Genomic DNA, 26,543 nt, shown 5'->3' on the forward strand with positions numbered 1-26,543 from the left:
ACATGATTTCTGTAAATCGATCAACCTACAAGTTGTGAAGTTAGAGTTGGAATGTTTGCAACTAAAGTCGGCCTGTAAAGACGGACTAGTGAGTAGATGAGTCTCTGTGCTCGGCATGATGACGTTAATGTCCGCGACAACTTCTGTAGTCTCATTTAGCCACTTGTTAGCAAACATAAACGCTTTATGATTTAATTGTAGGACATTTACCGATGTATTTTATGTCGCAGAACAAAACACGCAAATGACTTACGCCTGTGGTAACCGCAGACCTTATATCATGCATTTAACAGAAAACCCATTAACTATACTCATTGACATTGACTGAGCTGCAGAGTGTGGATCTGTGATTGTAAGCCACTTACTGCCCCCATGTTCCTGCTCAACACCTGCTGCTTTGAGTTCTATTATTTCTGATTATAATTATCATTATTACTTTACATCTCTATGTAAAACTTGCGTTGTGCTACTGTATATTCTCTTTCTTCCTGCTCTCTCTCTCTCAGCCCAATCAGTCGAAGTGCAGTTCTACTCGAGGTCTTCGCATGTTATCGGGGAGTTTTTCCTTGCCGCTGTCGCCATGACCTTTCTCATGTTGGGAATTGTTGGGTACTTTATACTTAATATAAAGAGTATGGTCAAACCCGCTTTGTAGAAAAAGTGCCCTGATATATTATGATTAAGCGCTATATAAATAAAATTGACTTGACTGAATCATATGACACTGCAGTTGTTGAAAACATTAAAAGAGAATATTAAAGATGAAATTCAAAACTTGATGCATGTGGCATCCCTCTGCAGCAGGGTTTTAACAGCAACCAGTTACTGCAGAACTTGGCAGAACCACCACATGCAGTAATCTGTGAAACCTCGTGGCTGGTGCCGCTGGTTTCCATAGGTTTAAAGCCGTCAGCATGGTGTGAAATACGTCGCTTCAAGTGTGATGGGTCTGCATCTGACAGGCGTTAAGAGGCGCTGCTAACAGGACAGGTGTGACTGAAGAAGCCAACCTACCCTGCTGTCAGACAGCTGTCAGTTCACCAGAGGAACACAAAATTCATATCACATACACTGCACTGCACGTCTTTTATTACCGTTGACTCTGACTATAAACAACAGCATGAACAGTATTTAGACATTAGGATTATTCCAATTAATATTATATTAACATCTCAGCATTAACCTCCTCATGTCTGACTTGGACTTGTCTCTGACTCAAGTGCTCTTGACTGCATCCGTCCTTATTCACTAAAGTGGTCGCGTGGTTCATATGCAGTAACTGCATTGTGACATTTAAATGTCAAGGGTGGATAGCACACAATAAACAATTACAACCAAGTTGTATTCAGCAAAAATCCAATTCAATTACTGTGAAGAATTTCTAGGAAATGAAAAGTGTTTGTAACTGAATTATCGGATCCACTTTGTTAGCGGTGATTCTTCGACAGTACTAAGGCGATTGAGACAAGCGCGTCACAACTTCAAGTAGGAAACTCCACAGATGTGTACTTGAGATCAAAATGAAGGGCCGATTTTGTAGATGTGCATGTCTGGCCCATGAGTACTGAGTACTAATGCACAACGTGAACATGTTGACAGGTTTCACAGCTGATGTGATCCCTACAGAGATACACCTTTTTGTCAAGGAGCTAAAATCCTTTTTAGGGGGCCCTGGTAACTCACCTGGTACAGCGTGCACCCCATGTACCAGGGCTGATCCACCAGACTCCATTCACATAAACAGAAATTTTATCATCTTAAAACAAACTTGGTTCTTCTTCCCATTGTTCCAACACTCACCAGCTCCGGTTTGGTCAAAATAAACTCTTAAATCACATCCTCTCCTGAAAACTTCAGGAGAGGATGTGAGTGGGAGGTCGGCCATCAGAGAAGCAGCGGGGAGAAACAAAGTGTGGGATCAGAATGTTTTCACATCTAAGCTGGTACCTATGTGATGTCTCTCTGTTGCCACAGTACACAGACGACATCACTTTGATCGTAATCCACACAAATAATGCACTCTATGACTCATCTACTGTACAGATAGGTAGGCACTTACTGTAACAGAGAGGGGGTCAGTATCATGGAATTTACAGGTATTACAGCTTTGTACAGTGTAGAAATAAATAAAATACTTTATAAAAGACTCTTTTCCTTGACCATGGCATACTGTTCATATTACCTGATAAAGGTGCATGTTGCGTAATGTATTCCCAGAGTAGTTAGGAAGAATTGTTTCTGGTGACGTCAGTGTGTTTTGATAATAACATAGCGTATGTCACCACATGCAGGTCTGCCTTGCTGATCAATGAGTAAAGCTGAATGGCATCATGCACTTAGGTAACCTGGTAATTGTCAGCTCTCTGTAGAAACCCCATTTCTTAAATGTCACGTAAACAGAGGATCTGGTTTCTTTCATTCAAGTGAGAGATTGTGTCCAAAACAAAAAGTCTCATTTAAACTGAAACGGAAATTGCTGTGAAAATTAGGTAGTTTCCTTGGCTGTACAGTAAAATGAAAACACATTCCATAGTACGAAAAGATCAGTCCTTTAAAAGGGACATCATGTAGATCGTTCTGGGGGTGAGACATTGGCCGTAGAGATCTGCCTTCTCTCGAATATAATGGAACTAGATGGCACTCGGTTTGTGGTGCTCAAAGAGCAAAAAAAAAAAAAAAAAAAATTGAAAGACTCAACAGCAATGTCTCTTTTTAGAAATCGTGACACAGTTACACAAGATAATCCACAGACCTTGTTAGGAGCAGTGTCATGTAGGAACTATATCCTTTACTTAACACCGCGCAGAAGGAAATGTGCATCTACTCAAGGATGAGAGGCTAGCTTACTAAGCTGAGATGAGAATACCATGTGTTTCCTTCCGACCTTGTCACAAGCACAATGAGTAGTTGCACTTGAGTAACTGGGTCATGATTTCTAAATGAGACATTGCTCTTGAGTTTTTTAAATGTATTTTCTTGGCTCTTTGAGCACCACAAGCCGAGTGCAATCTAGTTCCGTTATACTGGTGAGAAGGCAGACATCTCTACGGCTGATATCTCCAAAACTCGGCAACTCACTCCATCACAGTCTAGATGGATAAATAGCACTACAGGTACAGCCAATTATGACCATTAGACAGAAACCAACAATAAAAACCCTTCTAAGGATGCAGGACTGCAATCCTTTCAGTCTTAAAGCTGAAGCCGGTGTTTTCCACTTAGTACGTGATGGGCTCTTTGAAAGTACAGTCCTCTTGTGATGAATTTGTTCCAGCCTCAACTTAATTTACAGACATTTCTTACCAAACAGCTCCGTAGAAATTCTTACGAAGCTGCTGATGAGCTCTGCACACACAACACTGGATGCTGACGTTATAGGCTGAGATGCGCTTGATTTAATCATCAACATGTCACACCTTTTGTCATGTTATTACTGAGGCAAAAGATGATCAGCTCTTCTGTAAACTTAAGCTATCTAAGGTCAAACACAAACACGCCCAAAATGCTCGACCGGCCTCGTGCCAGCAGCATCACATACTCATACAGATCCTCAATCACACACGGTATGCAGCTGTTTTACAACAGCTCATAAACAGCAGGGATGTCTCTGAGGAGTGTCATTCCAGTGTATTCTGGAGAATCTGCGGACCGATAAGCAATACGAGCATGTACGCAAACTGCACGAACACCGGCACAACACAACACAGTTTATCAGTCAAAACACCCACGTTATCAACACGGGATAACAGTGGTAAAAGGGGTAAAAGAACATTTTTTTAAAAAAAAGAAACAAATGGAAATAATAAATCATAAAGACTGAGTGGCTTTTACCAGACGTGTGCACAGCCAGGCTGCTGCAACTTACAACACTCACACGCCCACACACACCCTTAGATGCTCAAGGCTGTTTAAACAAGGGACACTGTAATACAAGAGACAATAAAGTCGACCAAGACACACAGCAACCACTATGGGCTCACGTAACACAGCTGTTGATTTTCTGGCGTTGCTGATGTCAACTGAACACTTCTTGGACATGAATCCTTTTCATGTTTTCAGAAAACTTTGTCAATTTTTCAAAATCTCAGATCGTTAATGGACAAATTTTTGGGCTTGCTTATCGTGCATTCCCTAGAAACAGTCACCAAAGCAGTTTGCTTTGCATTAGTGCACAAAATTACTTACAGATGACACCTGGGGGCTAATACCCACACCTGCTGCCTTGAGGACTTCCGGGTGTGCTCACACGCTGCCATTTGATAATTAAGTGTTTGCAACAACACTTTGCCTGATACTGCTCCAAAGTGGTAACTAAAACATAGAATTCACCACACCAGTCCAGTTTTGGTGGTGGTTCACCTGTAAGCTCGTTTTAGGGACGAAAATCATCAGCAGGATGGAAGAAGCAGGAGTTTATGTTGGGTTCAGCATGAATATTATTATGGCAGAGCCTCCACTTGTATGTCTTCATATTAGAAATCTATTCTTCTGGATGAGGCTGATAATTGTCTGTGTAGGTTCTGTGTGTGTGCACCATGAAGAGACGTCAACTTTCACTTTCTCGTGCAACCCTGTGATGTATAATCAAAACTAAAAGACCCTGATACCTTAAAATTATTAAATATATGCATTTATTAATAGTTCTGAGAAATACTTTACATCCTCATAAGTTTTATCTGATAAAAACTTTCAAAATAGCATGCTTCTTGTATGTACAGTACAACTAGAAGAGTTTATTGCTTTATTAATTGCATAACTGTATGTCTGATCCACCTTATGTATTCATGAGATGGAAATTACGTAAAGCAAACAAAGCATCTGAGCTCAACTGAGCCATATATTTGTATTTGCGAGAACCGCAGGATAATAAAGAATGTCTGAGCGAGCTCTGATAAACCTGCACACACTTCACCGTCTCAACTTACCAACCCCAAGAAAGTTAGATATGGGAGTGTACATAGGTTGGGCTTATGGTTAAACTCACCTTCTTTCCAAGTTCTCCAAGTTTGTGCAGCCATGACCATTATACTGAACACGACATTTTAATAGCACCTGAGTGAAACATCGAGGAAGACATTGCACTGGGTTGTTTTTAACTTTTTCATCAACTGCAAAGTAATAAGACAGCATCTCCACTTGAAACATTGCTTTTCCCCGAATGGTAACATTATTTCCTGCAATTTTTATTTCCATGCGCTGGAGAGCTCTTCATCTCTGGTGACGCAGAATCTCTGGCCCCGCGTCGAGCCATTAGTCCCTTTCCGCTTTCATTTCTTTGTTCTGCTCTCGAGAAAAGAAGATGGGGAGGGAAAATGTTAACTCGACTGGTGTGTGTCTGTGATGAACGCGGGTGCACAGATAGAGACTTGCTTCTAAGACAGAACAGCGTTGTGATTGAATGATTTACACAGATATGTTAGAGGGAGACATTATCAGTCATGTGGGAACATATGTCGAGGTCTGCCATACAGACACTTGTTCACTGGCACCACTTCAAGTGTTTTGCAATCTACAGTATGTAACGAAATGACTAAACTGTGCAAAATCACTGCATGAGGATCTTTCATTGGAGCTAGAGCCCTGGTGGCAAGATGCTTCTTCTTTGTTGTCCTTACATGTAGCATAGCAATGAGCTACAGCTTTACTCCCCCATGTTTGCTTTATCTTATATGAAATGACATAACCTGCTTTTGGAAGTACAACAGACCTGGCAACTCCAGTATTTTAGCCCCAACTTCGATGCCACACATTCAGGATAACGTTCACTGGTATCTGGGGCCTTGCATCAGTTAAGAGATCATATGATGAATTGCAGAGAAATTAGAGAAAGAGGCCTGTGGTCTGATTACAAGGTCAAATCACAGGCCTGGCTTGATTAGTGTTTCTGGGAAAAGGGAAAACAGAACACAAGGTGCACTTGTTCAGGGGACTTGAGCCTGATGTGCGTTCTCGTCGACTTTCGTTGAATGTCTCGTCATGTGTAACGTCAAACAGAGATAATTTTTAGTTTTGGTGATTATTTCTGCTCCTGTCTTGCATGAAAACAAAAGTGAATGCTGATTTTTTCATTTAATCCAACCATGATCTTTTCCAAAACCTAGCCGAGCACTTTTAATTGCTAAGTCCAGTAGTGTATGTCCTAAATTTAAGTATATTTATTGCCCAAATCTGACCAAACTGTGACTGAGAAGTACAAATATTGTTTTAAAAACCTGAAAGCTCGCTGAAGCGTCGCTTCTGCATCCTGCAAAACCATGGCCATCTGGGTGAAATACCAAGTTTTTAGGGAGTCCCCTTGTCAGGAGGGGCTTCTGTATTGTGCCAGCTAATAATATTATAAGATAAAACAAAACTGCAGGGACAAATAATTAGTACAACTGCCCCCTCCAGCTCCTATACAAATAAAATCAATTAAAGGTCATTATAGCAGTTAGCTAAGTAAACTGTAACTTTAAGCTAGCAGGATTTAGCTGTCAAAAACAGCTTTGTTTTCGGTGAAGACATACTATACTATTGGGAAGTAGTAAAAATATATGTCATGAACAGCCAATAATAGGATAGAATAGAATACCAGTATCACAAACTGGCATGGTTTGTGGTTTGTGCACAGGACAGGAAGGCCGTGCAGCGGATGATTAAAGGTGCAATATGTAAGATTTGGCCACCTCTCAAATTCATGCGACTGCAAACCAATAGCGGGCAGCATATATATACCAGAGTAACTGCTAACTGTTGGTTAACTTCGGTGAAGTGAGATGTCTGCACAGAGCCCAAAGGATACTTAAAGACACCCACCCCAGCCACAGTCTGTTCACCCTGCTGCCAGCTGGACAAAAGATACAGACGTATCCCCTGCCACACCAGCAGACTACAGAGCAGCTTCTTTCCTCAAGATGTGAGACTCCTTATTTATCCTCTCTTAAAGCTAGGGTCTGTAATCCTGGAAAACTAGCAAGAGAGCGAGCAAGAATTGAAAAATGCACCTCCTCCTGCCTCCTCTAAGTTCCTCCCCCCTGCTCCCCCTCCCGTCAGTGAGTCCGTCCAAGCCACGCCCCCACACACAGGAACGCGCACAGCCGCACACCAAAAATGACAAGCGGCACGGAGAGGGAAGCTAACCTGGAGCTAACCTAAAGAGCTAGCTATTTCGGAGTATTTTGGAGGACAACAACGAACAGAATCATGTCTCATTTATCTGTAAGTAAACTATATTATTATGTTTTTTGTTTTGTTTTCTAGCACATCAGTCTGTGCAGACCCAGAGGCAGGTCGGGTCTGAATCTGCCGAATCTCTCCAAGGATCCGGCTGGATACAGACCCATCAGCTAAATTACATTGTAATACGTGTTACGTGTTATTCACTGACAAACGTGTTTTATTTTTATTATTATTGTTATTAGTCACATAGCATGTAATAGCAACTCGGTTTTTTCATTGACAATAATGCAGGGTAATGCAGAAGTGTTAGAGAAGTAAATTTGGGCCAATATGTCAATTTTACTCTAAAAATTAGTTAGACAGAAATGCTATTAGGCTAACGATATCTTTGTTGTTTGATTGTTAGAGTTTACATGATCAGAGCACTGGCTCAGATCCGAGCTACAGTCCGCAACCGAGCACGTCTTCAGCTCCAAGAGGACGCGGTCGTGCTAGAGCCAGAGGAGGCCGTGCTCGAGGGGCTGCAAGGGGCAGAGGCCGAGGAACTCGAGGTCAAGGACGTGGAGCAAGCCGGACTGCGACTGGAGAGCGTTTACAAGATGAGGATATTCAACGAATGGAGAATCTGCAAGCTCAAAGAATTGCAGAAGAGCAGGTAGCCTTTCTAAAATAGCCTTTTGCCCCCCATGATCTCCACATTATCTAGAACGGTAAACAATGACATGCCATTTACTGTGAGCACAACATTTCTTTTAGTTTATTGTCATTCATAAACTGTAAAAGAAAAATATAAACAAATTAAATTTTCAACTCTGGTCTGGCAACAAACCAAAAATAATATTAGTAATAATAAAGGACAAGGTCTAATCTTCTTGATGAACTGTTTTTTTTTACAGGCTAGAATTGGACGACTGAGCTTGGAAGAATCCCATCAGGTGCTTCAGATCTGCCTTACAAGGGACCCAAGCCTCCTGTTCGACGTCCTGCAGATCTCAGCATCAGTGGCAATATGGGGCACTGGGTGCTGGGCACAGAGTGGTTATTCCTAGTTGCTGTGTCTGGAAAATCAGAGACCGCTACCCAGACCCCAATGGACAGTACAAGGGTTTTGTCCCTAGCAGAGTCTGAAAAGAGATCTAAAGATTTACACTGAAGCCCTGCCATTTATATGGCAACATTTGGACTGAGGTTTACATTATGCACATAACAAGGTTGTTTATATTTTACTTTTATTTAAAATTTGTCTCTTGTTATTTATATTTTGTCATTTTTGAATAAAACTTTTGAAAAAGATGAATGCCTTTCATTGTACTATATCTGCAAAACAAGCAATAGATTTTCTCACCACCACATTCAAAATAAGTGATTACAAACAACAACAAAATTGGTATAACTCTTTTTATTGTTACATAAATAATCTGTAGATTTTCAAGAATAGTATATACATGGTGTTTCCAGGGATGGGAGACAGGTCAGGCTGTGTGGAGTAGTTGTCAGCTGTGGTGATCTACTCCTTTGGCAGTGATTTACCTTTAGGAAGAATATCACAATTACACATCTGATAATAATTAATAAATTTTTTGAGACAATCAATGAATAAGAATACTTAGAGCGTGTACATAATGTGTACATTATGTTATAACTTCATCAAGCTACAATATTGTAAGAAAACTCACCTAGGCCTCTGCTGAGTTGGGTCTGCAAAAGTTCCTGCATCGATGGAGCTGGGACACCTGACAGAACCCCATGTTGACGTGGATCATCTGGCCTTTTCCTTGCAGTCCGTGGCAAACCCCCAGTAGCAGACAGCCTGCACCGCAGAATTGCACTTTGAAGGTCTGGAATGTAGCTGTAGTCCTTCTCCACCTTTTCTGTGTACAGGCTCCACTTCTTTGACTTTTTGTTGTACACCTTGCCGTATCTGTAATAAGAGAAAAGATAAGAAGCTTTGTGATACATTCATATTAGCATAGAATTTAGTCAGGGTGGAGTTGTATGCGTCAAGGTCTGAGGCATAAAGCTCTGCCCGCAGTTGAACAATGTCTGAAGGGAGCAACATCTATCATAACCACTGTAATTTCAACTTATTTCTAAGACACACAACCTCCCACATTCTCACCAAAATATCAGACTTTTAAATTGTAATTGTAAATTGAATCCCTTTAGATTTCAACTACCTGAGACACCAAACATCTCACTTTCTCATCAATACTCAAATCCTTTTGTATTTTAAATTGTGCTGACTAGACCTCTTAGCTTCACACTTCAGGGGGTCACTGCCCATCTGTGAAAGACAAAAGAGTGTGAAAACACACCCTAGGTAAGAGGACGACCCTACAGCAGACAAAGGACGTAAAGCACACATCAGAGGTGGGCTTTTACTCAGGTGTAAATGTTTCCCTTCATTTTGAACCGCAAGCATGTTGATTGACCTTTTCTTTGCAAAGAAAATAAAAACCTTGTTGGCTGAAGGAAGTCTCTATTCTTCACCCTTGTGCACCCTTATGAAAAATGTACGTTCTTAACATTTGGGGACAAAAATGTCCTCTTCAAAAACACCAAGAAAGGTATCTTAATATTTTTTGGCCTTTTTTTTTGCTCATCAGTGTTCACATGCTTGACTGTGCTAATCCTCCTATAAAAAAATAAACCTTTAATGTATGTTTTTAACCAAAATCTGTGCACTGTGATGTCCTCTTGAATTCTGGAAATTAAAAATAAGTATTTTATTTTTATAAGATAAAAATGAACATACTGAATCGAGCCATCAGTCCTTTTCTTGACTGGTGATTATGGAACGACTCCAATTCTGCAGTAGACCTGAGAGCACAGAGAGCATTTACAATTACTTCAGAATCTGATTATGACAATTATGACTGACAAGAAGTCAAAGTTTCATTGTGAAAACAGTAAGTGGAACATAGACCTATACTGACTTACCGGAAATGTAGATATTTGTGTACATTCTTTAGCCAGCGTGCGTCAAGGACAACTTCTCTCAGTCTCTGGTGTGCTACAGAATTCTTCTCGATCCAGGTCTTCTCTCTGTCCTCCACCAAGGGACCATGGTGACAGGCACCTAAGGCCCACGCATGTGTTCCTGACACGTGGTGAAGCAGGCCAGCCCACATGTCCTAAGAAAAATAAATGTGGTCAATAACAAAAGAATCAATTTCTCCAAAATAACTATTACAAAATAAAATCTGGCCTAGATATTTTTATTTCTATAATACTTACAAAGAACTCTGTGTATGTATCTGCAGTCTTGCAGCAATACCAGAAGTGGTTGCAGATGTCTTTGGTCCACATCTGAAGGATGGCACACCCCTTTTGTTGTCCTGCCTGGACATTGCATCAGAATTACATTGTAGGAATGTCAAATTAGTTTCTGAAATTTAAGTAGATGATATTTTTTAAATCCAGCTATATCAATCTACATAGAGATTGACTATGATTTTACAGTAAATTTTACTCTGCAAATTATTGGACAAAACCATCTGACTAATCTTAAAATAAATTGGACCTGGTGTGCTTCTTCCTCCCTCGTCACAAACTGGGCCGCACGGCCGTGACAAAGGAAGGAGAAGCACACAAGGATTCAATTAACAAAAAACGCAAAAAGAACAAAATAAACTAAGCATGGCGTGTGTGGTCAGTAACATACCTTGCATCCAATTGCTGAAGAGCTGTCTCCTCTGGGCAGCTTATGTCCAAATCCTGAACCCCAGCTACTGAGAAGTCTTCATCGCTGTGAAGATTACACAATTAGAGAATACTGTCAGTGCAGCATCAACATACATTTACCCTTCATTCATAGAGGACAAAACATGGAACTGTTTGTGTATGTATAATGTAGAAATAGAAGTCTTGGGTTTGGCAGTTGGACCAAAAAAGCATAAAGATTGATATAAACTGAAGATCCACAGTTGTCCCTATCCTCACTGCATAGCATGTACAGACTACTGCAGCCCATGACAAGCTTGTAACATGATCAATTACTCCACCAACACCACACAAAGTTAGAGGTACAACTTATGGTAGCTGTGTTTTATTTTAGTGTTGGTTGTTGTTTTAGTTGATGTTAACAACTCTGTGTTGAGTGCTGGACCTCCTATGGTGAAGGACAGTGATCTAATCACTAACATTTACATGTATTTATAATGTTTGTATAATGATATGGCAGATATCACTGATAATAATACCTCAAATAGCACTTTGAGGCACATAAAACAGAAAAGGCTAGATGTAAAAGCGTTGACAAATTCATATTCATAGCAGCAGCAGCAGCAGCAGCAGCAGCAGCCAGTTGAACTCACCGGTCGGAAAGAGACTCAGACACAATAGTTGAAACTGGCGGGGGAGGTGGCCTCATCAATCCTTTAGACGGCGTCGAGGTTGATGGATCCTTCTCATAGCTATGAAACATAAATGAGCTACGTCACCGCGGTTGTAAAAGCCAATATATGTACGTCTTTTATCACAATAACACAGACACAGACGACTATGGTAGTAGAGTAATATCTTGTATAAAATCAGTATACTATAATCTATTCAATACTAGCGTCATCGGCCCGTTTTACACCACAGAGAAGCTAATATTAGCATTTGGCTAATACAAGCTACAATAGTAGCTACGTTAGCAAAAGTTAGCCTACATTTTCATGAAAATAAGAAATCCTCCCTGAGGCTAAACAAATAATTACCTGTCCAACAGAAAGACGGCAACCTCGGCATCACTTTTGAGTCTCTTCAGATCCCTCAGTTGTCTCCACCGCTCAAAAGCTGAACCAATGTTGACTCTGGTTTTCGCTCTTGCTTTATCCAGAAGCTTTTTGTTTGCAGACTTTTCTTCCTCTGGCTTTCTCTTTTTTGCCTTTTTCTCTGGAAGAGCCGTAACAAGTAACCGTTGAGGCGGTTTGGGCTGCGTTTTCTCAGCCATTGCTCAAATGATCACGAAATCCGTTCTATAACTCTGTAGTCCTGCAGAGGTTTACTGAATCGGCAGCAGGCAGCAAGACCTGAAGGCGGTGCGCGCTCCGTAGGAGGGGGCGGGTGCAGAACTAGACATGAAGGCATCTGATTGGTTCCTTAGTCTCCGAGCAAACTTCGACCAATCCGTGCTATTCAGACCGAAGGGAACGGATAGGGGGGAGTTTTCTCAGTCTTGCGGCTGTCACAGAGCTCTGTTATTTTCCATTCCTTTTCCTGCTGACATAGCGTACCGATTCCTCTGAAATTAGACGGGCCATTTCCCCCAGTATAAGAAAAAGTGCTTTTGAACAGGATTACAGACCCTAGCTTTAACACTCCACATGTATACTCTATTTTTTCCAACTTGATTATTATTTATCAATGAGTCTTTATAGTTTTTGTTTTTGTGTGTATGTAGCTTCATCTTGAACTTTAATATTAAAATGGAAAAAAAATGACACCCACCTCTCCCACAGGAGTACAAACGTGGACAATAGAGAGGTGCCCTGGGGCTTCAGACTCCAACCTTACAGATAAATAAAATGACAGATGTTGTATGATCTGAACGGCTTAAATTGCCTCAGGAGGAATGTGCCATTTCCAAAACAGCCACCATGTTCTTTCCAGGATCAAAGACTGATGACAGCCCAAGAAAGAACGGTGCCTGGGTGAGATAGGGAACTGTCCACCATCTGTTGTATTACTTAAAAGGACATCTGTCGCAAGCGAAAGCCTGTTGAGCTTTAGCACAATCCAACGTCAGAAGTTTAAAACTGTGGTGTGACTTTGACGAGACATCAAATATATTAAAAACAACAATTTACAATGACTTCTAGTTAGCCTGTGTGGAGTTCTATATTGTCTGTTATCCGGTTCAAGCTGAGTGGGTTTTATACTGAATGACAGTCAAGAAGTGCTGCTCACTATCGGCCGTCAAGGAGTGGATGCTCAGGAGGTGAATATGAATCAAGTGAACATGAATGCTGAAAGGTTGAAGGAGGACAAAGGTGCGACAGATGGAGAGAGGGAATGGAAGAGACACATAACACTCAGTTTAAGCTGTTGTTGTCTATATTAAATAGATAACAGCTTATTGATCTGAGTCATACACGGGGTACATACCGTACAAATGCCTGAGATTTAACCAAGAATGTGTCGTGCTACAACAATTCCTTTGTCAGTATCTGTCTTTCTTTGCAGATGTAAACATTCACACGTGGGTTGACGGATATCCTGTCCCTGCCCGTCGAACCGTCCACCTGCACATATTTACTGAGGGAGGAATACCAAACTCAGAGTTACTGATTAATCACAAATGATCGTTTAGGTATTGACAACTACACTAATGTATTACAGAATAACTGGATAACACACAGACTTAGACAAACAGAGAGACACTAGATTTGAAATGAGTGTACATGGGCATGTGGCTCTCTTATTTCAGACATATTTTATTTGAGTTATGTAAAATATGTCATAATATCACAAGCATCTTCCAAATAATTCCATTAAACTGACATTGTGGATTCAGTACAAACTGATCACACAGTGTCTGTAATAGCTGCAGAAAAATGACACCATCCGCCTAAAGATTGGTTCCCTATAAACCTCGATTTCACAAATCTATTTTGTTCTGCCATCTTTCTTTCCCCAGAAAAATAAGGGTCAAAATACAGCACAAAGGAAGCTCGTCTGTCAGGAAGAGGTGTTGTTTTCCCCGCTTGCTACCCCCAGGTTACGGCGGAACAACTGGAATAACTCTGGAAACTCAAAAACATCAAATTCTTTGATTTCATTAATGACATATAAGCAGATTTGTTCAGCAGCGACTGCTTGACCTTTCATCACTGAGTCATTTGGGGTTAAGGCAGATTTTCGTAGTCTGTGGAATCACGTGCAGTTCTAGCCGAGACACAATCGACAATCATTACTATTTGACACAGAGATGATAAATGATGCAAGTAAAAGTCCTCTCATAATGAGGTCAGTCACACTAGATGACGCTCCTAACTTGGAGAAATTTTCTGGAGGAGTCTGGTGACTCAAAACACTGAGGAGGGCAGGGTGAAAACCAAACCACTGCATCATGTTACTTCACACTAGTTTGGTCACTGCAACTGGGTGACAGCAAGACCAATCACGGGAACTTCGTTCAGCCGAATAAAGTCAAATCCCAAAAACTGTTCATTTTAGTTTGTTGTTAATTAGTTTACTTTATTAGTTGTACTTTAACCACTCACCCTTAATGGGTAGAACAGCTGCAGTTTTTCCACATCAAAATCATCTTCAAGGAGTTTAGAAAAATCCCTTTGGCCTTTTTCACTCCTCAACTAGTACAAAAAGCTGGCCGGTGTTCAGTCAAACAAACTGTTCTGCCGCCGAGCAGTCTTTGTCATCACCCCATTGCTTACGTTAGCAAATTGTTCCCAAACAATGGCTTTGACATGAATATAAAATAAATAGCTCAGGAAAAGATCATCACTCCAACAAGGCGACGGCTTCCTCCAGAGTTAGTTTTAAGTGTCATTTTGTAGTGAAATGTATAAAAGTTTCAAACATTAAAGTTCAAACATTCTAATTTCTTTTCTAATATGCGAGTGTATGAATCTATCACTTTACCAAAAACTGAAGATAACTATTTGAAAGTTGTTGATTGGTCAGGGAGGATGTCAATAATGGCATAGTAATAGATTTTGGCAATTGTGGCAATAATAGATTGTAGATGGCCATTTCTATCTTTATGATCCATTAGTGCATCTTGTATTTCTTATATACAAGATTACTTCTTTGAAAATACTGCTTTGATTATTGGTGTTTACAACCTTATCTTGAACATTGTTAGTTTGTCAATGCTGAAAACTGGATACAGCAATTTGTTTGCTGCTTATCGAAGCCAACTTTAAAGTTGTATAACTCTGACCTCGGAGATGTGCAGAAGTTCCCATTTTAGGGTCAAAGCTAATCCGCCATAGACCTGATTGTTTTCAGCACATTAACACAGAGGTGAAAAATGCAGCATTCTATATTAATACAACTGCCTTAAAGGAATACACCTCTGTTATGGAGGTTGTTGAGCATTTACCTGCTGTTAATCCTGGAGGTCTATTGTATTGACCTCTTTCCATCCGAGGTGTAAAAAGGCCATTATTAGGTGTCAAGAGCAGCAGGTGTGAAAGAAAAATATTGTGATTAGTGATAAGTGATGGATGGACCAAAATAACTCCCAGTAGAACATCAACTCTAGTATATCATGTGTACTCTTTGGCATATTGTACACAATAAACTGTGCTAAATAATATAGAATTAAATAATAGAGAGTTAAAAAAATTAATGTAAAGCTAATAAGTTCAAGCGTCCTCAATATGAACACTTACAAGAAAACGTACTCAAAAGATATTGTTGCAAAAATAAATAAAAGTTTCTGAAATAAGCTGTGACAATGAGCAGTCTTGTGCTGTGTGAGCTACTTCCAAAACAGACTTGGCCCACATCACTGCAGCCCATTATCACACCATACACCCGATACACTTTACTTTGACAGTGACACATTCGCCTTGCCTTGGTACACATATGCATCATGTTGCAGTTCTGGTGTTACCAGTACCAGCATGTAGGTAAGTTACTTAACTTAACTTACCTGACCTACTTATGCTTGTGATGTAACTTATGTAACATTTGTGCTTATTTTAACCTAAACCATGCTCTTTTCCTATACCTTACCAAGTGTTGTTGCCTGAACCTAACCAGGTAGTAACATTCAAACTCTCCTCTCTTGACATAAAGCCAAGCCATGTATACGTTAGTGTTTCAGCCCAGCCTTCTGGCTGGTAGTTGTTGTTGTACCCTAAACTGTATCTGCCACGGCCTCCTCCCCATCAGCTGCTATGGCTCAGCCTCAAACATTTAATTCTTCTCTCGGGTGTCTGATGTGATCGGTTTTTATCTAATTTAATATGTCCATTATGTAAGGAAAGATGTAAAATATTGGATTCAAAACCTGAAATATGTATAAATACATATTTTATATTTTGTATTATAGTACTTTGAAAAGGAATGAAGATTTCAACAATGACCTGCAAATAAACTTAAAGTGGAAAAAAAACACTTCAACATTCCTCCCTCCTAACGTTTCCCTGTGGTGTTACTGTTGGCGCTGCTGTCGCAAAGACAGTGTTAACAAAACCTGGACCCAGAAACCCTGATCTCAGTGCTGTGAAAGGCAGTTTAAAACAATTGGTTGTATTCACAAAGTAGGCATGTTTTGTTACTTACAGATCTAGTAGAAAAAAACGCTGGTTTCCAACCATCCAATGGGGCAACATTGTGTTCTTGTGTATCTGTTGCTGTATATTTTGCACATCACTAAAAAGTCTTTCACAAGGATTCTCCTATGATTAAGTAGTGCACTTTTGGGACACTTTTAATTAAGAAGAAGTATAGGCCAGTGGCGGACTCAGGATGTTTGAGGCGCAGGGGTGAAAGGGCACCAAATGCATTCGGGGGCCAACTCAGCATGAAATGAGCGTCTTATACCACAGCTCTCAGTGCTGATTAAACATCACAGAGCAGCTGTGATGAATGGCACACGCATGTCACTTCTTTGAAAAGCAGCCGAGATTGAAAAACATGCACTCAAAGAGTTCATGTTTCAAATTTTCAAAACAAATCATTTCACACAGCAAATAAAGAGCAGCACCACTTCAAGTGTTCCAGTCCATACGAGTACAATCACTGTGTTTAACCAAGGACTACATGTCTTTATTATCCATTCACACAAAATGTTTTCATTTCATCACTTGTGTTATCTTGTCAAAGCAGCACTCCGTCTTGTTGTGAAGCTCTAATGACAAACCTGCAGGTCCACAAAAAAAGGGCAGCATTAACAGGGCTGCAGAATGGTGAACAGTAATGTGTAGAACAGTCAGCACATGGACTACAACAAGCCGATTATGTCTTTCAAACCCTTGAGTCATCACCCACCCGCTGAGCATCAAATCAATCACCAGACCGAATCCTGGTGGTCGGTTTACATGGCCGTTAGGGGCCTGTTATATTGTTTCTGTTCGAGTGATGTGCGTCAGTGGATTAGCCTCCATGCAAACACACTCGCGCACAAACTCACATCAGTGGGACCTTTGATGAAAGTGCCTTTTGTCATCGGTAATTGAATCTTCACTCTTGTGTCTTGTCTGCTCAGATCTAAAGCCTTTAGAGGAGCAGATTATCGTCACACGCAAGACACACAAATCATCTGCTTCTCATAAAACGCTCATCATCATACAAGGCCCCGCTGCTCTGCTGCTGTTGACCCAGGAACAAAGTGCCGTGAAAATCCCGCGGGGGTCGTACAGAGTGGAGACTCTCTGCAGGGAGAAGTAGCTGAGCAAGCTCTGAAAACAAAGATGTGCCTGCCCTAAATCAGCTTACATAATTAGCTTACTGCTGCCCATATGTAAAGATACATTACTTAACTTACATAACTATTGTACTTCAAAATCATGATCTCTTCCTTAACCTAACCACGTAGCTTTGGTGCCTGAACCTTACCAAACTGCAACCGTTACACAACTTCAACCATGCAATGTGCTTAACGTCATGTATGTAAGTGTTGGGCACAATAGTTGATCATTTCATCCCAAGTATCCTAGAGGACGACATCTGACTCTGCATCTGGGACGCCTCACGACGTCCTTACAGAAGGACAGATTTTTTGCCTCCCAGAAAAATGTCATTTCATTTTAACAGACAAAAAATATCTTGTAGTCTGAATCTGGCAGAAGAGACGGGTCCAGTCATTAGCATTAGCATGGTATGGAGCCGTTTTATAAGTAATAAACTTCAAATTATTACATCAAAAAACGTACATCCATAAGGCCCCCCCCCCCTCCATGCTTGGATGTTAGAGTTTAGTTTTCACGTTACTGAGGTCAACTCGTGCATATGAGTGTGATTTTGTCACATCATGAAGCCAGTCATGGTCCATTGTGCAACTTTCAATAGTGTTATGTGGAACCATGAAGCCTCCAGTGCACACAGACAAGACTTTTCACTAAAGTAGTTGACATGTGCCCAGAAGCCTTCTGAAATGATAACTTCCATAGATTCTGGATTTGTCGTGGCTGATTTAAACTAAAAAGGATTTAACTAGGTAATTAAATTTTTATGTGGAGAAACCATATAATTCCTGTGCAAACAACAAACACAGTGTCTTAAATTACACTGTGATTCTCGATCTACGCAAGAGAGCAGCCAAAGAGTCGCATATTGGCTGGAGCAAAATATTACAAATTTAGATGATAGGCTTGGTCTCAAGCCAAACAAGCCAAACAGGCAGTAGTCATCTGTGTCACAGGATGGGCACACAGCGCGGCTGCAGACGCAACAAAATTAGATTTGTGAGCAATTTCCATGTGCGTTTGTGTGTGTGTGTATGTGTATATGTGTGTGTGTGTGTGTGTGTGTGTGTGTGTGTGTGTGTACACACGTGTGGATGTGTTTATTTTTGTTCCACTGTCTGTATTAAGGTTTGTCTCTGTGACAAGGGAGGGAGAAGGAGGGAGACAGAAAACAAAGGAAAAGAAGAATCATTGAGGCTCAGTATATACTTCTGCTTTTCCACATTACAAGTCTGCTAAACATTTTGCACTGTGTGCTGTATACAATAGATATTTACTGTCTCAGAGATACTTTTTTTTTACAGTTCATCTAGCTTAAAATTTAATCTTAAAAAAGGACAAAAATAACATGGTGGTACGGAAGCCAAAAACTGGGTGGCTGCAATACTTGGTATTGATTTTTAACTTCATTGAAGTTAATTGAATTATCTCATTATTTAATCATTTATAATCATATATAAATAAATACATAATTAAATGATTCTCTTAAGAAATGTATCAAGATATTTATAATGTCGAAAACATTTATCTCGAAAAAAACAACAACTCTGTTACCCCATATCAGAAGATCCTCCACATGATCATGAATTGTGTAATTCATATGGGCACAAATGTACGTGCACACCAAGTGACAACACTGATGTTAACTTTTAACTGTAGATGACTTCCTGTGGCTCAGTTACATGCTAACCAGAGTCAATTTCATCATGTGCTGCCATGTCCGGACGAGGACATAGGTGGCTGCATCAGTCACCAGGCTTGGTACACACAAAAACAGAATACAGGCTCACGTGTATCAAAGTGTAGGTTAAACCTGGTTAGGATGTAACTGGACCTAAACATACACAGCATAATTGCATGTGTTCAGTTCCTCTATGTATGCACATGACACAACAGGAAAACACTGAGCCCTGCAGGACTCTCCTCCTGTTTGAAATGTAACCAGTGGGTTAATATTAACTACTGTGGAATCACTGCTGTCTGGAGAGCATCTCAGGCATGTTGAGTATCGAGTTTGATGCAAGATCACAATACTGTCACTTAATAAAAAGACAATAAGCATTGATACATCTGGACATTTTGAATCCCAGGTTTAGGGTTTCGAGTTGCTGCTAAACAACTTTCAGCTGACTTTCAAATTGCTTGACTTGTCCAATCAATTTTGGGCATTTTTTCCAGAAAATAAGCTACATGATCACCACAAATGTTGCAGCTGACGTTTTTATCGACTGATTCATTGAGCTCTATTTCAATGACTTTATTACTCAACAAGTAGAAATCAATTTGTACTTTTCTGTAAACAGCAATTATTTTGAATCTTGACATTTCAGTTTCATTTTGTGACAGTGCTGTGCTTATCATTTGGTTAGCTTTAGGCACAAAACCCACAAAAGGTTGGAACATTTTCTTGATGCCTTGTCAAAAATATCCAGTTGTGTTGCCACAAACATGAAAATGTCCCAATGTCTCGTTAAAAATATTCAGTGGTTTCACACTTTTAGCACAAATGCTAAAACACCCGCCGCTCGCCCAGTGTTGGCTGGGATCGGCTCCAGCCCCCCGTGACCCTGCAAAGGATAAGCAGTTACAGATGATGAATGTACGCTAAAACACCATCTCAAACAGTGATCTCTCGCTTGGCAGCCGTGTTGTCTTGCTGTCACACCACCGACTCTCCTGACTTGAAAGTCCGCTCATGCACAGAAATATTGATATGTATAAAATGTAGAAATTTAACGTATCCAACATTTTATTCTGCTGAATGTGCCGGTGATAAAAAGCCTTACAGTTTTCAGACCAACATTTTTTTTTTGTTGGCATTGTGTCTTTCTTTGATAGGAAAAAAATTGCATAGATACTGTATAATTGGGTTTAGGGAAAGAATGTAGCAATGCAAAATTAAGTACCGTTAAAGGTATGGTCAGGGTTAGGCAAGTGTGATAGAGCTGAAAGGTGAACCTTAAAGCAGACATTATGCTTGTTTTCAAGTGAATAATTATTTTATTCTGGGTTACTACATAAGATTACATGCTTTAACGCTCAAAAACCTTTTTGCCTCGCTACATAAAGGGCATCATTCTTCAGTGTGGATGTATTCCCCAGAAGACTGCTAATTGACCATAACAACCTGTTAGCTGAGTGGACAGTATGCCGTTATGTCACTCTGAAACAGAGGCCTGCCCTATAAATTTGATCTCAGCATGTCTGCTATGGTGCTCTGCTGTAACTTAAATACATTACGGATTAAGACTGATGCTGCCAGAAGCCGGGCTACTCATCATCCCTCTATCAGTAAATCATTTTGTGTAACAGGTGACATTTTTGGTGTATCAACAGCCCTGTGTTTTGTAACAAGTGTCCACAGGCCAGTCCTGTCAGAGTGGAAATACAGGTCTCTGCCTCATCTGCTACAAACTCTGCAAAAATCTCAAGGAAATGATTCAAATGCTTATTTCTTACAAAAATGTCAATGACGTCTCAGCGTGCAGCGTCATAACTAGTTGTTACATAAGATGGCTCATAAAATTGAGGGCTCAAGGGTTAGCCAACACTCTGGATTCATTTTAATTTAATACGGCTCAGTGACAAATTAAAGTTGTATAGTTTTCCAGTTGACCCGTCTTATTAGAAGATTTAATTTGAGGAGGTTGCCAATGAATACAAGGGAGCAAAGTTCTCATCTCGGAGGAAAAGGCTGGATATTCACGTCACTACTCACACAGCAGCACTGTGTAAGTAATAAGAGTGGTAATGCTACCACTACGATCCTAGAATACCAAACAGCAGGGCTAGAAAAAAGAAAAAGTGAAATTAGACCCAGGCTGAGAGGCTGGAGTGAAGTTTTAATATATTCATCTGCCTTCCCATGCATGAAAGTAAACACTTTGCACATAGGTCAAGTCCAGACTCACTCAGCTGGCATCGTGGGCTACGAGTCCAGATGGTGGTGCAACCGTTGCAAGTTTAGAACCTTGAAAATTCATTACAAACCAGTCGTATGTGCTACTACTTTGCAACTTTCACCAAAATGTAAGCCCAGTGAGCAGAAACGTTCAAATGCTTTTTTACTGAATTAAACATTAACAATAATCCCCATCCCCGCCAGAATATTAATGATGATGATATAAATACGAATAAATACATTAAAAATAACAACAACAAAAAATAATAAAAATACAGCAGTGCATAGTTTTCATGCAGCATACAGCTTCAAATCAAATAATTACAAATTGTGAGTTTCCAAAAACTCCATGTAGGGGCTCCACAAATGATTCAAATGAAACTCATTTGAATCAGGTGTGTTGGAGCAGGGAAACATGTGCCCTGGTCCAGGGCAGGGGTCCCCAGGACCAGGATTTAGAAACACTTAGACAAATTATGTCAAAAAGATCATTATTTAATACATTTTAATTAATTATGGACTTGGCTGTTCTGTCGTTGAGTTTCAAGCATTTGTGTGAAGCCACTTTTGACTTTCCTCTTTCTCTAAGTAGCTCAACGTGATCGCAATGTGCCGTTGATGATGCATGAACAACGCACTGTAAAACTTTTAACTGTATATTTACAGTAATTTACTGGCAGCAGCTTCGCCAGCAAAGTACTGTGTTTTTTTTTACAGTAATATACTGTAATTTAGAATTACAGGGAAATAAAATAGTAAACTGAAGGTGTAAAGGGGCCTGGGTTTTACCAGAGTTCTGGCTGGCAATCTAAGGGGAACAAGGTTCTTGGTAATTTAGGGAGCAATTCAGCATGGGCCAGGGGCAGATTCAGTATGAGGGTGAGAGCCACTGGTGTGCCATTTCCCACCTCTTTTAAGCCATTCAAACAGGGTGTCGTCACACCCTGATTGGCTGGGAGGGAATTGCCCCAAGCTGCTTCCACTCCTCAAATCAGGAGTCAGTCTCCCCACCTGTGCACAGGTGATCTGAATCCCCTGCAATCAGTCATGAGGAAAATCAGCCCAAACAAAGAAAAATAGCAAGTCAAACAATTAGACTGCTGCAAAAACAACTTTTGCCAGAAAATAAAAAGCTGCTGTCTCGTCAGTTAATTTGCACATGAGCTCCCACACTTTTTTCACCTTCCCAAGATGCTCAGTTGTTTACAATAAAATTACAGTAAATTCCTGTAAATAATGGTACTCTCTTAAAGTGCTGTGATCATGTTCTTTTTTTTCCCAGATTGCCTTGCAGTTTACAGTATGATACTGTAAGGCATTAATACAACATAATATTGTTGAGATTTTACTGTAAATTTACATCTAAGTCTTACAGTGCGTATACGCATCGTGCTGTGCAAACTACACACAACTTCAAGGTTTATTTTCATCGGGACAGTTTTGCTTATGGACTTACTTCTAAATTTATCTTATTCTCTTCCTTTTTCCCTCCTCTCCTCCTACTATTTCTTCCCCCTTAAAATGGCAGGTCCCTGTTCACTGTTGAGCAGCAGCTATGATTCTGGTTTATAGTTGGCCGATGTGATGCCATGTCATTTATTTGCAGTTGCCCCGATGGAGTTCGATAGCAGGGAATGTTTCAGAGACAGAAAACATTTTGAGATTTTGAATGATCCGTCGTTTTGCAGATTTAATAATGATGCACAGACCGTTTTGTCAGACGTAATGTAGGAGCTAACTACAAACAAAACTCATTACCTCATAACAATGTTATGTGTAAACAGGAGTAAACATCTACTGTAGGTATGTAACACTGTGATCCTACCCTCTCGCTGAAGTTACATAGTGCAGAAACAAGTGATTGGGGTTGGAGTGGCTGACACAGAGACACCATTCACCCAATTACAAGACACTGGACCATCAAAATGATTTTGAAGCTGTTATTTTAAGGTGAAAATGTTACATAATGTTGCTTTAAACCAAAACTATATAATTAATACATATAATAATAAAAACAATAAAATGCAAGCAATCTGAAATTTGTGGTTTCTTGCCTTAAAGTTAAAAAATAAAAGGTAACTCTGCCATTGAAAGGATTTTATTTCCATCCACCTGTTTGAAGCAAAAAAGAATGAAATGCCAGAAAAATCCTTAACACGGCAGCCAGAAACACCTAATGAGTGCTCATTTTGGTAATGACTTTTTGTAACAGCTTGCTCTGCTGTCCCAAAGTGGCCAAACAAACAATTATTGCAGGTTTGGATGAAAATAGTCTGGTAAGCATACCAAGCTTTTATCTGAAGATAAAATCACTCTGTAGACACGTCCTCTTTCTACATTCTACATTAGCTTATCTCTCTAGTGTTGACGTGGGTCTCCATTTGGAAGCAATGAGTGAAGTGTGTCAGCACGACGAATAACACAGAGTAATAAAAACTGACACTGATATCGAAAGTGAGCGCACCTGGAGAAAAGTAATCACGAAATAACTCCTGGGATGTACCGAGCGTTGCAGACTGCTGATAGTTTTCAGATATTGCTCTCCACAGGCTGCCAGGCTGCAGCGTGGCGTCCTCGTCTCTGCTTCTATCTCTCCCACAGTACATATGACAACACCACTGTTTCCATGAGACCATCTCGGCTCCCTGGCTAACTTCCTCGAATTCCCAACCTGTAATGTGCTTAAGGTCAGTTACGACATTGTGTTGCATAAGCAGGATCCTCTGGACCTTCACTGTGCCATTAGTCTCCATTATAACGATTACATCTCCATTCTCTCACCCCATTTGTCTTTAATGACGTATGTTGGACCCATCGTTGTCAGTTGATAAGTACGTTGGAATATTTCATGTCAGCTCTTGCTTTTACAGTCACTTTACATTTCTGAGAAGTGGATGTTACCTACATTTGGACACTGAAAATCAAAGTGTTCTTTCATTTCTTGCTGAACACAACATCGCTTCTCCATTATCTATTTTCTAACATAATTGTGTGTTTGTGTGTGTAAAGGATGCTGGTGCAATCTTGTTTTCAACACACAGAGCAACGAAAGCAAACACTTCAAGAACAAACCCATGACTCATGTTTGCAAGATTGACCTTTTACTCCCATGCTTCCCTTCTCCCGGTGCGACATTTACTGGATCACTTTGTGTTATTCAGTACATAACCTTGGGAAAAACTTTGCTTTCGGGGCTTGTTTGTTTTTCGTTATCAAAAATCTCCCAGAGAAGTTGTTATCGTTGTCTTAATTTCTTCGGCCTTCACTTGCTTATTTGGTTCTGTCTTCAAGTACCCAAATAAAAAAACACCAATACTCCTCGGCCCTTATTTCTTAACCTTGTTTATCCTCCATTTTGCCAACGGTCACAAGAAATTGTTTTGTCATTGCTTATTTTGAGTTTCTTGGTCAACAAATCTGAGCTCAAATAGCAGAATCAGAGAAATAGTCTTTTTGTTTTTTAGTCCATGCATCCAAAAACCTGCTGTCTACATTATCCATAATACAACTCATCAACTGGCAGTTCTGTCACAGATTCAGGTGTGTTATGATAGCAGTGGCTAATGCCAACAGCCTTGAGCTGCTGTGGATATAGGCATGCAGACACCACATTGGCTGCTGTTCACTGGAGCGATTTGTCAACAAAGCAGACATCTTAATGAGGGGAAGCTGCGCCCCCTAATACATGTATGTCCACGGAGGCGGGAGGTCTACCAACATGTTTAGTCTGTTACTAAAGTCTGGCATTTTCTATTATTTGAATGTCAGAACACCTCTGCAAGGTGGCGTGGCAGAGCATAGCTCACAAGTCAGAATGTGACATCTGCTAAGTATATCTATGTTGAGCTGCCAGCCTCAAGTTGAGATGAAGGGGAAGGTTACAGAGGTCTGGTAAGCTCACTCCTTTCTGACTCCACACACCCAGTTTTTTTTTTCATTTTCAAACTTGCAATCATCAACTCATGCTGACTCATGCTGAATGAGGCAGTTTTTTTAGACTTCACGCAGCCGGGGCATGACCCATAAAAGTCTTTCCAAAACTATTGTCACATGTTTGTTTTCAAAATCAATTGGCCTTTGGGGACAAATAAAGTTGAACTTTTTAACATGTAAAATTGGGGGAGTTCCCCTTCACTAAGAGAAAACAAGATGTTTTTCCTCAGATTTAACATCAAAATCTTCCTCGGGCTATTTCACAATCATCTGTTATTATTATATAATTGTTTTTCAGCTCCTGCATTCCTTTTTGCATTGCATTGTGGGACAACAATCCATCAACAGCACACTCAAAAACCAAGACTAATGTAATAAACTGCACATATGACTATTCTGATTCAACTACATTGAACACTTTTCCAGTGGGAACACACTTCATTTTCAAACCCTATGTGGAAATAGTAAGTAGCATGAAATTGGGACACAGTTAAAAGCGCAAGCCCTCCTGACCACTAGGGGCGGTGGAGACTGCTGGCGTGGGCTGTCTGTTTTATCTAAAAATAAACCTGTTAGAAGACATGTCCCTTTTTATGCTCATTTTCAGGTTCATACTTTTATTTTGGGTGGACCTTTAAACAAGTATTTTTTAGTGAAATAGAGTGTGTATGATTAAAGGGGAAAAACTCAGAATTTTTATTTTAAAAATATTAATGAGGTAATAATACAAATACAAAATGTTTATTTTTGCCATAACTGAATAAACAACTGTTCGAAGCTAGAAAGGTGGCAGGGTCCGCCACAATATAAACAAAGTAAAGCAGTATGAAGTTGTGTTGTCCTTTAAGGTCAGTTTGTTTATTCAGTTCATTCAGTATTGAAAATGAAGAGAGTATGTTTATTTATTTTGCTCAGGCATGAAAAAAATCAGTCAATGAAGATATAAGATTTCTTTCCCAAAACTACATAGTGCACCTTTAAGTCTGACTGTCTGACCTGCATGTGATTCAAAGGTTGGATTTAACTAAAACTTTGCTCGTCACAATATTTTATGGTGGTTTCCTAGTATAAAATAATGACATCCGAGCAGAACAAAGCCTTAAATATGTATTTCCTGCAATGTATGCATGTAGCTGATAGTTTGTCAGGGCATCCTTCACACACACCCCGAGGTGAGTACAAGA

The 26,543-nt window shown here is 40.1% G+C and overlaps 2 long non-coding RNA genes across 3 annotated transcripts; one reads left to right on the forward strand and one right to left on the reverse strand.

The window, feature by feature from the left end:
- The first annotated feature begins 6,924 nt into the window (after positions 1–6,924).
- Positions 6,925–8,412, forward strand: LOC141015863 (uncharacterized). Of its 2 annotated transcripts, XR_012180570.1 has the most exons (3): positions 6,925–7,197; positions 7,565–7,813; positions 8,055–8,412. It is a non-coding gene; the product is annotated as an uncharacterized lncRNA (long non-coding RNA). The 2 variants fall into 2 exon arrangements; XR_012180569.1 differs by having other exon boundaries at positions 6,925–7,813.
- Positions 8,413–8,542: 130 nt separating this feature from the next.
- LOC141015670 (uncharacterized) lies at positions 8,543–9,946 on the reverse strand. Its single transcript, XR_012180564.1, has 3 exons — positions 9,914–9,946; positions 8,835–9,079; positions 8,543–8,688 (listed from the first exon to the last, which is right to left on the reverse strand). It is a non-coding gene; the product is annotated as an uncharacterized lncRNA (long non-coding RNA).
- Between the last annotated feature and the right edge of the window lie 16,597 nt (positions 9,947–26,543).

This window comes from Pagrus major, chromosome 20, assembly GCF_040436345.1.
Source record: "Pagrus major chromosome 20, Pma_NU_1.0".
Classification (NCBI taxonomy): Eukaryota; Metazoa; Chordata; class Actinopteri; order Spariformes; family Sparidae; genus Pagrus; species Pagrus major.